The sequence below is a fragment of the Miscanthus floridulus genome, chromosome 2 (assembly GCF_019320115.1).
Source record: "Miscanthus floridulus cultivar M001 chromosome 2, ASM1932011v1, whole genome shotgun sequence".
Lineage (NCBI taxonomy): Eukaryota > Viridiplantae > Streptophyta > Magnoliopsida > Poales > Poaceae > Miscanthus > Miscanthus floridulus.
In genome coordinates, this window is record NC_089581.1 from 140,599,022 (window position 1) to 140,611,578 (window position 12,557).

General features: G+C 45.4%; 1 non-coding gene and 2 pseudogenes across 1 annotated transcript; 2 read left to right on the forward strand and 1 right to left on the reverse strand.

The window, feature by feature from the left end:
* Nucleotides 1-59: 59 nt before the first annotated feature.
* LOC136539884 (large ribosomal subunit protein eL18x-like) lies at nucleotides 60-2,694 on the forward strand (annotated as a pseudogene).
* LOC136541045 (small nucleolar RNA R16) lies at nucleotides 1,856-1,936 on the forward strand. The gene has a single exon (XR_010780152.1). It is a non-coding gene; the product is annotated as a small nucleolar RNA R16 (small nucleolar RNA).
* Nucleotides 2,695-3,143: 449 nt separating the features above from the next.
* Nucleotides 3,144-12,538, reverse strand: LOC136531312 (uncharacterized; annotated as a pseudogene).
* Nucleotides 12,539-12,557: the final 19 nt, after the last annotated feature.

The following is a 12,557-nucleotide window of genomic DNA, read 5'->3' on the forward strand; positions in this document are numbered from 1 at the left end:
CGCCTCCTGGTGCCAACAGGGTGAAAGGATGGCGGCCCGCGGCCCTCGGCCCTCGGCATGGTGCGCGTGCACAAACCTGCCCGTAGTCCGTAGAGGCGTTGATCGACTAGATCCGCGTGCAGCCGTGCAGAAACACCGGCCCCTCTATATAAGCCTCACTCTTTCGACTCGACTTCGAAAACCCTAGAACCGGCGCCGCCGCCGCAGCCGCAGCCGCAGGTCCTCACTGCTCGCCGCGCGTTGCAATGGTGATACATCTAACCTCCTCGCAAATCGCAAACTTCTCGTCTCGGGTACCATGGACCGTTGTCCGTAGCTGATACATAGCCCCACTTTTGTCGCAGGGTATCGACCTAGTCGCCGGCGGCCGGAACAAGAAGACCAAGCGCACCGCGCCCAAGTCCGACGATGTCTACCTCAAGCTCCTCGTCAAGGTACTTTCTATCCTCGCCCCGATCTGATGGCAACTGGCTCGGATTTGGATACGGCCGCCATCGCATGCGTCCCGCCTCCTGATCTGTGCCCGTATTGTCGCAGCTGTACCGCTTCCTTGTTCGGAGGACCAAGAGCAACTTCAACGCTGTGATCCTGAAGCGGCTCTTCATGAGCAAGACCAACCGCCCGCCTCTCTCGCTCCGCCGCCTCGTCAACTTCATGGAGGCCAAGGTCTCGCTTCGGCTTCCATTCAGATTTTTGCTTTGCTGAATGTGCTTTGTGGGTTTATGTCACATTGTGTGTTTGCGGTAGTGCAGGATAACCAAATTGCTGTGATTGTGGGCACTGTGACCGACGACAAGAGGGTCTACGAGGTACCAGCAATGAAGGTGGCCTGCGCTTAGGTTCACTGAGACGGCAAGGGCCCGGATTGTGAACGCGGGTGGCGAGCTGCCTCACCTTTGACCAGCTTGCGCTGCGTGCCCCGCTGGGCCAGAACACGGTAATGCCCACAGTTCAACTCTAATTTCGAATTCCTACGGCTCAGTTTAAATGTGGGTATGAACAATGGTATGGTTCAATGCTAGTCTAGGGGAGGTCTTACTGAAGTGTCATTGAACTTCAGTTAACAGCTGGTTGGTAGAAATGATTTATGATCTGAACTTTTCTCTGTATTGCTTGAAGTATTTATTGTTGAACTGTGTGGGATGTTGCTTTATTTCTGATGCTCTGCCTGCATTGTCAGGTTGATGGCCATCTATTCATATATGCTATATTTTGTATCTGAATGTGCATAATTAATAGTTGTATGGAAAAGCTGAACATCTTTCAAGCTAAATGAACTATTGAGGCATTCACATTTTCCTTGTTATCTCTCAATGATGAGATCAAAGCAGACGGGCGGTCAGAATCTGATGCTGTGTTGAGTGTCTGCATTTTTTGTGCATTCCACTTCTGGAATGCATCTGATAGTGAGAACAAGGCATTTCACTTGCAGACGTATTGCCTGTTTTCTAGAGCCAAAAATCACTCTAGTCATGTTGTGGATATATTCCTCGTATATAAGTGATGTCTCTTCCAACTTACACATGATTGTTGATTTGCTTAATTTTGAGCATGCACCTGCATTAATTATTTTCTTCTTGGAGATTTCTTAAGGCCAAGAAGGTATAACTGGTGCATAGATCTATATGGTTGTCTTACCAGCCCATTGCATTACTACATGGTTGCTTTGGTGCCAAATGGTCTAACCAAAACTTTTCTATCATCTTTCTATTTGTTTGCTTTCTTATTGTTGGTCGATTTTATCATGTTCTCATATCAAGAGGTTTTTTTGCTGATGTGATAATTTGATAACTTTTTAAGCGTTGTTTACTATTTCCAATTTTCTCATTTTTGTTTCACTACTATGTGATAATAGAATGGCAGATGATGGATAATCTTATCCTGCACACTGAATCTATTGTGTTGACCAATACTCCGCTTATTGTCTGATGCCATTAGTTAACGAGCTCTCTGTTCATTGCTTCTGAATTTTGTGGACTAAAAAGGAACAGATAGGTTTGGTTGTTTTGCATTTTTTTTTGCTTGTAACATTTAAATCATCAGGGTGTTGGATGTTAAAAATACTTGCATACATTCCTATCTGTTTGCAACATGAATATCTTCATGGTATAATGGGTTGTAAAAGTATAGAGTGGGAAGCTGTGTCTGGGTTGCAACATGAATCTCTTGTTTATTATCATTTCAAATATTTGGATGTGCAATAGCATTTTGTTATCCCATTAATGTATGTAACATCTGAATCTCACAATTTACTACATTTCTCAGGTTCTGCTGAGGGGACCTAAGAATGCTAGGGAAGCTGTGAAGCACTTTGGTCCTGCGCCTGGTGTGCCGCACAGCCACACGAAGCCTTATGTGCGCTCCAAGGGAAGGAAGTTTGAGAAGGCAAGAGGAAGGAGGAACAGCAGAGGCTTCAAGGTCTAGGTTGTCTGCCATATCTATGTATTCTGACCTGGTTGACCATCTTGTTCGAGTCATAGAGTTGGTATATCGTACACCCCAGTTCCAGGACGTTTGAGAGCTCTTTGTTGTTTGTACACCAGTTCAGATCTGCTAAATTTTGCCCGATTGGTTTGCGCCCTACCTGAAGTTCCAAAGTGACAAAAGCACAATAGCATCTTCTCGGTCAGTACATCTCATTGGATCCATTAATGTCTGTTTGGAGAACGTCCCACGTTCTCTAGTTTGTCGGCAGTCAGTTATCTCCCCGAGGTGAAGTTGTGATGTAGTAGTATGCAGCACTCATCTCAACGCTAACACGTCTCGACCAAAGCTTTAGGGATGTGTTTTGTTTTTTTCCCGTTGAAAAAAGGTTTGTAGGGAAAGAACGCCTTGCGTTCTCTATGTTCACAGTTTTCACTGAGTTCTAGAAACCAACTGCAATTGCATAACATGGTCCTATCTTGGTTTGTTTTGTCTAGCAACGCACCATCGTTAAGACGATTCTTTGATATAATCTTTTTCACTTGGAAAAGGATCGACTGTTATCCCATTGCAAAGACCTAGTGGATGACATAGCAGCAGCTACTCCTGGTGGCACCAAAAAAAAAATCGAATGATATCACCGATATTAAATTTGTTTTTATATCTATATTTAGATTTAGATTCGAATACGGATAGTGTTAGCTTTGTCGGATGTAAATATGAGATTTAAGTATTCGGATATATATACGGTATCAAATATTCAATATTCGGATTTAAATACGGACAGATCTGAACTCTTCTAAACATGGTCGGAAAATATCCGTGGGCCAACTTGTTCACACCACCCAGTCGTCATGGAACAACCAGTCACCTCCGACTCCGAGATACTTTGGGTTCAGCATCTTTTCACGCCTCCCTCGGCCCGTAGCCTCAGGCTTCCCTTGCCTAGGGCCGCTTCGCCCCTTTGTTCAGCCGATTCACCCACAGGGATAAAAAAGGCTAGAGCACTGGTGATGCTGACATCAATGATTGGTTGTTTTCCCGAATCAGTGAATTTAATGGTTGAACCAGAACCACCACATAAGAGTTTGCACTCCGCAGCTGATACCGCAGCTACACAAAAGAAAACCAAATTAGGCTACTAACCTGTCATACTTGTCATACACAGCACATGTGTAGGCTACAAACCTGTGCAGATGCTTCTCTACAACTTTATGTTGCAATCTGTACTTCATCAGAAATCTGCAGTAAATAAAACAGAGGGGGGCTAGTCAAGTGCCATGGTGAAGAGGTTCTCTTGTACCTGAGATTTAAATATTTATTATACCAAAGCTTCTACCGGTCACAACTGTTCAGAACATTCCTTTCCAGTTCAAATATGTACCAACATTTGCCACGTGAAGTTTGAACATTTTTTACATCTTCATCACCTAAACAACGATGATTATCATTGTAAAATCATGTGTGGTTCCCTTAATTATAGAATGGCTGGTTAGTTAGTTTTTCATAAAATGTTTGTAAACAAACAACATGGTGACCTAGTACCTCGTAGATGGTAATAGCCAATAGGTCACCTTTCATCCAATCTATTTTGAATTCTTGATGGACGGCCTGAGCCTATCAAGCATCACAAATTACATTGACGGAAACTTCATTTATGTTTGAGTGACTGCAGCAGCCGTGCACAAAATATTGAGATAGGCAGAGCACTTTTAACTTGAATGGGTGAAAAGATTCAGTAGGCTGAGTCTTTGAACTTATGTTCCCGATCAGCTCCTCTGTCACACAAAAACTTACCTGTCCCTCTCTGTCATGCCAGCAGTACCATGGACCATATCAATGCATACATGGGTTGTCAAGTCTGTTGGCCCAAGTCCAAGGCCAGAAGGACTCATGATTATAACACAAAGCAGCAACATCAATACCTTTGAGGCGATGGAGAACGAGTGACGCCTCCTTAAGGCAAAAATAGCTTCCAGGTACTTTGGTTTCCGCTTCCAGTTGCGCCTCCCTGGGCCCATAGCCTCGAGGCTTCCTTTGCTTTCTCTTGAACCGGCCTGCTTCCTGCCTGCGAATTGGGAAAAAAAAAGTTAGGAGCATTGGTGACGCTGACATCAATTCATGAGTTAAAAGATTGAATCACCCAAGAAGATTCGCAGTCCCTATACTGCAGCTACACAAAAGAAAACCGAATTAGTAGAGATTATCATGCTGTATACCTTGCTGTGGACAGCTTGCCAAAGCCGGAGGCTGGAGCAGTAAATCATGGTTTAGACTCTGTTCGCAAAAAGGGTTCCGGCTTCTCCAAACGAGCAGCTCCTCTGGCTCCACAGCTGGAGCTGCTGGTAGGAGCCATAGCCAGAGTGCCACCAAACAGGTCCTCAATCGTGTCCGACTCACCAGACCCAGTCCTGGCGTCGCCCACAGACGCTGGCCCTCCATCCCGATCAAACCCTCCTGCAGCTAAAAAAACATTGCTCGAGTTTACCTCAGGATGTTTTACGCAGTATTTAGAGTGACATCTAGCACCCTGCTCCAGCCTAATCAATGACTTACTTCTTTCCGGATGATGAGATCCTGTATCTGAACATGAAAATACATAAACAAAAAAACTAATATCAATTGGTCCCTTGTACATGTAGGCACGTGCATAATATGGCTGGGAAAAAAGAGAGGTTTGGTATAACATGGGAACAAAGAAAAAAAAGAGACAATAGGTTCTGGTGCATTGTTGTTCATCATCTTGTAATAGCAGTACTGCTGCATAGCTAACACAATCTGGGATAATAACCATGCAAATGAATTATTAGTACAAGGTCTCTGTTCCAGTAGATGAGATTAGGGGTGTCAGTTAAGCTAAAATATGAGATTGACTGGAGCATACTATTCTATTGGCCATCTATTTCATCAGGCAATGTTAGGACATTGATGAATGTTTTAGCAACTGCAGGTCAAGTGAAACATCAGAGGCCTACTATTTTTGTATGAAAATCAAAGTAGCAAGGCAGCTTGTCTATCTATTTCATCAGGCAATGTTAGGACATTGATGAATGTTTTAGCAACTGCAGGTCAAGTGAAACATCAGAGGCCTACTATTTTTGTATGAAAATCAAAGTAGCAAGGCAGCTTGTCTATCCTAACAGACAAACATAACTCATCCACCATTTCACACGTATTTGCATTGCACAACAGGACAGTTTTACATAGTTCAGGTCACAAACCAAGTCCCTGCACTTAGTGTGGTAAATTGGCAGGATTTTACAAGCCGCTGAAGATCTAAGGGTGGCAGGCTGCACCAAAAACTCACCACCTACTGCTACTGAACCACAGAACACAACCCTGGAATGTCACATGATAATAGCTATGAATATTATTAGCTGTTAATTGTAACTTCCTGTGTAACTTGTCCTCCAAAAAAAAACCCATTGTGTGCTTTTTTTAGCAAGGGAAAATATTTAAGAATAGCTGTTCTTTTATAATGCATCAAAATTTGATGCTTTCCCAACCTCTTGCATGTGAGATGTTTGATAACATGTGATGCTTTCCCAGTGGGCCCTGTTCTACATTTCTGTTGTGCTATCCAAATCTGCTCTTTGTCATTATTGTGCCTTGAAGTTTCTTCATATTTTGTTTTTCTGCATACAGTTTGTGCATGCACTGTTATCTTATAAACTGCACCCACATGTGAATATTTGCATCTGTTAAACAGTAGAATAGGAATTTCCGAATTTGAACAATCATTTTTCTATCTATTTTTATAATTTTTTTGCTCCTATAAGGATTTTGTTAATATTTTCCTTATCTCAGGGATAACTTTTACACCCCATACCTTTTTATGTACTAAAGAAAGAAAAAGGCATTAATCATTTTTCTTTGAGACATCTTTGAGTAGTACTCATAGAAGCAAGGAATGTGTCTGATCCTGAATCTCTTCTCTCTGATATATCTTTTGGCATCCTTCTTTATGAAGAACGTGGCAAGGAATTCTCAGGGAAGCCATCTCTAGATTGGTTCTGAGGTATGTTATTCACTTTGTTCTTTTTGCTTCTTTTGTTGCTTGTGGAGTAGAGCACAAGAAGCAGATTACTTTTTTGCTTAAATAATTATTTTTTTCCATTATTTGGGAAATCAAGTACCTAACCTTGTGCTATTTCTGGTGCCAACTATTTTTGCAGCACCAAAAGTCGGTTGGAGAAAATTTTGAGAAGACATCTGCAGTTTCACATTTTTGCAGCACCAAAACTCGGTTGAAGACATTCTTCAGAAGAGGCACGGTAATGATTTTGATTCTCTGCAATTAACTTTCTCCCATATGTAGCTTCTTCTGCTACCAAACAAGCCTTAAGTTAACTTTGGCCACAATGGCGAAGCTAGAAATTTATATCAGTCGGGGTCATTGGGGTCTCTTTTGCAATATTATGTATTTTGAAGAGGTGATTTTCTATTCTTATGGTATAATTATTGAAGGATTAGCAAATTCCATTGGGGTCCACTGACCCCAATGAATACACGTTGCTCCACCTCTGTTTGGCCATCACTATTCTGTTTGAAATTTCTGATACTGAAAATTGCAGCTTTGCCACCGAGATTAAAATAAAAAAGGTAGTGGTTGACATATTAGTAAGTTAAAGCCAATGTGCACTCCCACTGTGTAGAGACCAGGTTGTGATGATTCTTATTTAGGTAATTGTAATGCACACATATGCTATGCATGTATTGTGCAGAGATTGATTGAATATTGGACCTGTGTAGAATATTCATTTGTTCCTTTTTAAACAAAGTTCTATTCTGTTCTGTTTTAAAGGCTCACTAATAGGAATGCGAACAGGAAAGCAACATGTCGCTTCAATATAGCAAAATGAATTTTGTCTATGCACATCTCTAATCCCCTTCTGTTGTACGCTAACCTACTTTGTTTAATCTGGGAAGGTTCTTCTCTAATATGTTTGGTTTCAAGTGCTTCTTGTATCTTGCATTCATTTATACTCTGAAGAAATGGCATGTGCTGCTTGCAATGTTTTATGTAGGCAAAATTAACTAGCCACCAATTCAAAAAAATTGTCTGCACCTTTGCCATAAACAGATGTTTCAACTAGAGTGAGCCTCTAATGCAAATCAATATCATTGCAGATAAACAGGGTCCTATTTCTGCTTAGGTTATCAATAGATAGTGGACTGCATTTCCCATCCTTCTGCTTTGTTTTTGCTGTGTTCTTTTTTTAGAAACTACTACACCCTAATTTTAGAGCATGGACAACTAGTTGATTTCTTTTTGCCATTTTGGTTTTTGTTGATACAAGACTACACTTATCTTGTATGTTTTTTTGGTTTAAATTTGAAAGGTATGCATGCTTTTGAAACCAAGTTTGTGTTTTAAATTAATTAAGCCACTGAAAAAATCTATTGGCAGTTAAATTGCTTCTCTTATGGTTGCCAATCTACAATTGTTCAGATTGCACTTTGTATGCTGTAACACTGATGTTGCTGCCCCTCGCTACTGCTCTTAGTGCCGCCAGCACAGGCCCCTACCAGGCCACCACCCCACAAGCACCCTACCTCGCCATGGCGCCACGCGGCCACCTTGTGCTTCTCTTAGGTGATGATGTATCTCCTCTGTTCTCCACTTATCTCTGTTATTTGAACCTATAATGCTCTATTGTCTATTGCTCTGAAGTCAGAATCAATGACGGCTCTGAAGTCTTAAGTTAGAACCTGTTGTACTCATTGTTAGTTGTCACCCAAGGAGCAAGGCCTGAAAGTATACATTTGTGGAGCTGCTGCTAAAGATTGATCAAGTACAATTACTAACATTCCAAAAATGCCTGTGCAAACTGCAGCACTTCTTACATTTAGAAAGCTGCATCCTGCATACGACACCGAAGCATGTTGCCTACGGCGTGATGAGAATGGTGAGGAAGAAGGATACCATGGTGTACATGAAAAAAAATTTATAAGGGCATAGCTTGATGAGAAAACTGTACGCAGTTGTAGCTATGCATGCATTAAACAATGTTCTTCTCATGGATCAAATAATTTGAAGGGAGGTTGTAATGAACTTGACTATCATGACCACTCCCTTTAATTTGAACTCCGTGCTTGTATTATGTGTTTAGTGTCATTTGTTCAAGCAAGCTTGCTTTGATACTTCCATATAAAATTGGTGCTTATACATCTAAAATGTGGTTCAAAACAACATGTTGCTAAGATCAAGTAGATTATAGTGTTTGGTGATAAAAAAGCAACAAGTTTTTTTATACCCTTTTATTGATTTGAATTTTTTTTGGCTCCCATTGCAACGCACGCTGCTAGTGGGATAAAAAAAAAGTTAGAACTTAGAAGCATTGGTGACGCTGACATCAATTCATGAGTTAAAAGATTGGACCACCCAAACAGAATTGGCAATCCCCAGCTGATACTGCAGCTACATAAAAGACTAGTAGTGGAGATTATCACGCTTATACCTTGATGTGGACAGCTTGGCGAGCCCACCGTCGTCGAAGCCATTAGTGCTGGAGGGGCAGTGGAGCTGCCTGGCACAAAGCAGGCAATGGAAGACGAGTGCAGGAGCTGCGCCTTCTTCGCCTCCGGCAAAAGGTCAGTGCCGACGCAGCCGCCCACAGATGGACCAGGGCTAGGATCATCGATCTCGTCCAACTCCCTAGCCCCTGTCTTGGCGCCGGCGTCGCCCACAGACAGCTTGGCGAGCCCGCCATCGTCGAAGCCATTTGTTGCCGAATCCTCCATGTACTCGGCAGGCGAGGAAGGGGGGTCCTGCAGCAGCTATGGCTTTGGCGTTGCTCTTAAGATCCTGTAGAATGGCTGCAATCTGGTACCCTGCAGCAGCTAGAGCTTTTGTGTTTCTCTCAAGCTTCTGTGTACAGGCTGCAATCCGGTCCGACAACCCAACCCCGTGTCCTGGCGTCACCCACAGACGCCGGCCCTCCATCCCTGTCAAATCCTCCTGCAGCTACACAAAAGAAAACGGAACAAATTAGTCATACTTTGTCATTCACAGCACGTCACAATCGTAGGTATGGATCGCTCACCATTAGCTGTAGGACCAGAAAAGGCAGGTGGCCATGGCATTTGCATAGGGTAAGCAAACTGGCCATGGAACTCGAACTCCTCCTTCATGCTGCAGGTCTTCAGGTCGACAACAAAATGATGGTGCGTGGTTCTCGAGCACACAAGAGCTATCCCATTACTGATCGCGCGGGGGCGATAGTACCCAACATGCTCACCAAGCACCTGATTCCATTTTGATATCCTTCTTGAGATCCCAGTGCAACTTCTCCTCGTCCAGCTGCCACACTCTAAGTCTATGGTCTCCGCAGCCAACAGCTTCAACAAAACAACACACATTGTCCTCTATCTCCCCTATAACGAAGTTTTGGTAATTTGGAAGGGGAAGAACGGAAAACTGCATGTTGCTTGTGTCCAGCAAGAGTGCTGCCGACGTCAGACCCGTGTATTTGCAAAATATCCGGTGTCCGGCGTGCATCACCTCTTCTGGCGTCCCTTCAATGGTGCTTTTGAGAGTCTCCCAGGGGTGATCCTGCCAGCTCTTCCTTCTGGAGTCGTACTCGACAGCGCGAGCCTGCCGGTTGCGGCCCTCGCGACGGTGCTGCAAGCAGACCACTCGGAACGACGCCGCCGCTTTGTCATGGCCTTGCAGCAAGCACGCTTCCAAACAGTACGGGTGGACGACATCAGGCGGAAAGGGTAGCAGGATGCTCTCGCGGGCCAACGGGCTGCGCACCTCCAGAGCCTCGTCGCCTCTGGTGAGCAGGAGGCGGCTGTCGTGGCAGTCGAGGAGGCGGCAATCCGGATGGACCCCAAGACGGCCGAGGATGAAGGCATCGTCTACGGCGTCGTGGAGGCGATGATCCTGATACCTGCGGATCTCGCCGAAGTCGAAGGCCCTGAGTGCGGCATCCTTGACGTTGCCGGCGTCGTCGTCGCCCAAGCGGATCGAATCCGGCATGAGGAACGAGGGGGGGCCGGTGAACTGGCGCGGGAACGTAGAGGCCCAGGAAGGTCGAGGACTTGTGGCGCTTGCGGTAGCGGGCGAGGAACTCGGGGGTGGCGATGGCGCCGCGCCAGCTCCTCGAGGCGGCCGCGGCGTGGACGAGGGCGGCCGGCGTCGAGACGCGGAGCAGGACCTCGGTGAGCATCTCAACCGGGAGGGAGTCGATGGTGGTGGCGCTCCTCGTGAGCTCCGCCGCCATCCTGGAGAGAGCGGTCGCCCTTCTCCCCAATGCGAGAACACGGACAGGAACCCGGAACCGCGGCCCTCAGCGGCGTGCGGCTGGAGGTAGCGTGGCGCGGCGGGCGTGGAAGGAGATGAGCTGGGGCCTGGGGCAGCGGGCGGAGTGAACTGCGGTGTGAAGTGTGGAGAAGGGACGGAGATGAGCCAGGCAGCGGGCTGAGTGAACTGCGGTGTAGAGTGTGGAGAAGGGACTCAGGTGAAAGCCGGGCAGCGGCCAGCGGCCAGCGGGCGGACCGAACTGCGGAGTGAACCTGCGGGATTTGGCTTTGGAAATGAAATTTTACCCGAGGGGGCCCGGCCACACGACACGGTTGCCGCGCCGCGTGCGCGTCCAACGGAGCGAAAAGCCGCCTCCGCCACCCGCCGTGCTCCCGACTCCCGAGGCCAGTGACCAGTGTAAATTTCAAACCTGCACGGCTGCCGCTTGTGACCGTTGTGGGTAAAGATGGCAACGGGCAAATGCCCGCGGATACCACCAGTGTGGCAGTGTCGCGTGCCCGCGCCCGCACCCGCCACGAGCGCCATCCTGTGCCCGCGCCCGCTATCCGCGGGCGTGCCTTGCCGGCGGGCATGCCCGTGTGGCCGTGTGTCCGCCAGATCTGGAAGAGGAGGGCGCGTTGGTGAAACGGATGGGCGACGACGGCTGCCAGGCGGGGCGGGGTGCCTCCCATCCGCGCGAGCTGCGCCACCACCATCACCTCCTCGGGCAGCGCCTGGCTTGGTCCCTTCCCCGCGGCCGTCGCAGCCTGCTTCTTTTCCGCGTCGTGAAAGAAGGCGAAGTAGTAGGCCGTGTCGAGCTTGAGCTTGGTTCGCGAAGGGACGTGGCTGCTTGTCACCCGTGTAGCCGCGCTGCTCGTCGCCGGCCACCAGGTCCCAGTCCGCGTGCTGGTACTGGCTCCCTGGTTCCCTGTGTGTGTGGATAGAAATTGGCAGCTTGTTCGCTTACTCGTATACGATCGTAGATTATAAGCTACAATAGTATTTTTTTTCACACCAAACCAACCAACAATAAATAATCATGTGTTTGGTTTGGAGACGACGTCGATGTGAGATGAACTGATTTTTTTTTTTGGTTGGGTCCATCCCATAACATCAGTTTGTCCTCTAAATCAAACGCCGCCGCCCTAAAAATCAGACTATATACTCATTACAAACTTATCATTTGGCCTCAATTTCAAAAAAAAAAACTTATCATTTGGCCTCGCTCACCGTGAAAGAGAATGATCACCACCTTGAAAAATTCATCCACAGCGCACGGAGGGAACTCTCGCATCCACAACCACCACCATCCACGAGCAACAAAAATACACCTTAGTTTTAAATTACAAATTGTTTTTTCATATATACTCCTAGTTTTAATTAAGTATTTAAAGATAACTTATATCTAGATCCATAACAAATCCTGCGTAACTAGAAAAGCCAAAACAAAGTATTATTTAGAATGAAGTAGCAAAGAATTACTAAACGTGGATCACTACGCGAATCCGCATACGTTTCTCCCGTAATAATAGATATATATAAGCACTGAACTCTTGTTTCTGGATAGAGCCGCATATGTTTCTTCCGTAATAGATACTCCGTTCCAAATTATAAGTCACTTTGATTTTTTTTTACATAACTTTGCTATATATTTTAAATATAACGCATGTCTAGATACATAGCAAAATCTATATACCAAAAAAGTTAAAACAACTTGTAATTTAGAACATTGAGAACATATCATTAGCACTGAACTCTTGTTTCTGGATAGATTAAGTCATGCATTCTTTCGCAAAAAAGAAAAGAAAAGAAGATTAAGGCATGCACATGAACATTCTCTCCTTCCCTCTGGCCTCTACACAGGACTGAGCAACAACTTATGGTT